Here is a 3,049-nt window from a genome sequence, read left to right on the forward strand (position 1 = left end):
AGCCACCATGTGGTTGCTGGGATTTGAACTCCGTACCTTCAGAAGAGCAGTCGGGTGCTCTTACCCACTGAGCCATCTCACCAGCCCTAGAAATGTTTTAAAGTCATGTGGTCCCATTTGTTGATCATTGGCTGTATTTCCTAAATGGATCCCCATTTAGAAAGTCTTTTCCTAAGCCTGTGTGGTGAAGTGTCCTCCTGGCTTTCCCCTCCAGTATTTTCAGAGTTTCAGGTCATATGTTAAGAAACATGTTCCATTTAGAGTTGTACAGATCTATCTAGTCTCATTCTCGTATGTACAGATATTCAGTTTTCCATTTGTTGAAGACGCTGCATTTTCTCCAATAAGTATTTTCGGCATCTTTGTAAAGCACCAGGCAGCTGTATTGTGTGGACTTGGTTAGCTCCTCTATTGTAACCCATGGATACCACGCTGTCTTTATCACTGGGTGATGTTATTAAATCAGGCATGGCGGTCTGCCTTCAGCCCTGTTCTTTTTACTCAGGGTTGCTTTGGCTTTCTGGGGTCTTTCATAGAATTATAAGGTCTTATTTTGTTTTATTTTATTTCTGCAAAACATAGTCTGGAATTTTGGTTGGAATTACACTAAACTCTAGGTTACTTTTGGTAGGATAGACATTTTCACAAACGGCCCTAAGCATGGGTCTACTTCCATTTGCTCCGTCAGTATTTTAAACTTCTCCCCATAGGGGACTTTCACTCCTGGGTTAGGTTTATTCTGAGGTGTTTGGTTTGAGGCTGCCATGGACGGAATCATTCCCCTGACTTCCTTCTCTGTATGTTGGTTGCTATGTAGGAGCGTCACTCATTTTTATGTGCTAACTTTGTATCCTACACATTCCTGACAATGGTTGCCACTTCTAATTAAGTGCTTGGGTTTCTTATGTATAAAATCATAACACTTGCAAATAAAGATACTTCTGAGTCTTCCTTCCTAATTGCATTGCTTTTATTTGCTTCTCTTGTTGTAGTTGATATTTCCAGTAGCATATTGAACAGTAGTTGGAAAAGTAGACTTTATTTTGATGAAAAATTATATGAGGGTTTCTCCCTTTAATATGATGTTGGGTGTAGGTTTGTTGTTTATAGCCTTTATTATGTTGAAATATGTTCCTTTTATTCTGAGTTTCTCCAGCACTTTAACATGAAAGTTGAATTTTTGCCAAGAATCTTTTCTATGTTTTATCTAAATGACTGTTTGATTTCTGCCCATGAGTGCATTCATGTAATTTGTAACATTTATTGATTTGTATATATTGATCCATCCCTGCATCTCAGGTCTAGAGCTATCTTGATCATGGTGAATGATCTTTTTGATGTGTTTGCATTTATTATTGTGAGACGGGTTGTCTCACAGAACCTGAAGCCTATCAGTTTGGCTGGACTGGCTGGTCAGTGAGGAAGCGCTGGGGGTTTCCTCCTTTATCTCCCTCCTCTCCAGCACGGCGCTCACAAGCACACACCACCACACACGCTCTTCACACGGGCTGTGAGGACCCAAACTCAGGTCCTCACACTCCACAGCCATGAGTGTTTTACAATAAGTTTGATGAGGAATAAGCACTTTGGAAAGTGTGCTGAGACAGAGGGTATGAGCTTCAGGTAGCAAAGTGGCAGGACCCACTCAAGTCAGTTCTTCAGATTCCTCATGCTTGGGATACAGAGGCGCCGTTCCTTGGGGCAAAGAGAAAACAGTTCTCACATGTCAGACTTAGAAACTGCTTTAGGGGATCAAGAGAGCCCCTTCCTGTACTTGACTCTCTTAAGTGCTTTCGTCTTGAAAGCTAGGTATAGTAGTGTACATTTGTAACCCTAGCACTCAGAAGGTACAGCCAGAAGGATCCGCACTTTAAGGCCACTCTCGATCACACGGTGACTTTGAAGCCAGCTGAACTTCATGAGTCCTTATCTCAAAAACAAGACAAAATGAATTATGTCCCGAACTCCACAATAACTGCCATGTTTTGACATTGTCATATAGAACTCCTGCACTTGAGGTGTCCAGTGTGTATGGGTGGCCCTTGCTGCTTGAGGGAGGTCATAAGCACACAGGCAGGAAGGGGAAATGTCAGGACAGAAAAGGCCTGAGAGAGGCTGGAAAGAACAGGCAAGCACAGGACTGTGCAAATGGACTTATTCTTGCCAAACCAACAGTTGTGCAGTGGGTTAGGATGGGCAAGAAGGCAAAGCAAGGCTGAAGACGTGGGACTGACATGTGTGTGGGTTTTGGAGCAGCCTGGGAGGAGACTCAGAATGTGGAGTTCTCACAAGTCTTCTGCAGGCCATTTGGTGATGCTGTGACCAGGCAGTCCCTGGGTGACAAGGAAGGCTGTCAAGACCAGGAGACAGGAGGAGACACTCATGGGGCTAAAGATCTTCAGAGTCCTGGGCATTCTCTGTAATTATGGAAAGTCATAATGTGAAGAGGATGATGACTTCCAAGGACACCCACAGGCCTTGCTCACATACTGGTGAGAACCAGACTCCTTTCTCTGGCTCTGTAGCTCCCTGCAGAGTTTTGGAAGCTGATTAAAGAGAAGGAAGGCAGGGAACAGCTTGTAATTAGAAATCTTATAAAAAGGAAAACCACTCTTGTCGAACTCACCTAAGTGGCTCCATGGCTGGAAGTGGGGAAGGGGTTGGAAACTGCTGCCTATAGGGTTCCTTCTGCCAGAAGGGTGTCCTGCTGTCTGGACAACTGTAGAAAGGGCCTGAGACCAGCAACCCACCACAGAGGGGAGGGTGCTGCTAAGGAATTTACTTCTGAGTTGGAAGAGCTGGAGGACACTTACCAAACTTAGTTGGTGAAACCATAACACCAGGAACAAAAAGACTAGGAAAAAGAGGGTGGGGGGGAGAGAGAGAGAGAGAGAGAGAGAGAGAGAGAGAGAGAGAGAGAGAGAGAGAGAGAGAGTGTGCATGGTAGGTGATCTACCACAGGGCCACCACGTCCTCTCGGCCTCTGTCAGCTACAGTGCCCCTACATAGAACCAAAAAATAAAAAAAAAAAAAAAAAAAAAAAAAAAAA

This window comes from Mus pahari, chromosome 8 (assembly GCF_900095145.1).
Source record: "Mus pahari chromosome 8, PAHARI_EIJ_v1.1, whole genome shotgun sequence".
In the NCBI taxonomy this organism is placed as follows: Eukaryota; Metazoa; Chordata; class Mammalia; order Rodentia; family Muridae; genus Mus; species Mus pahari.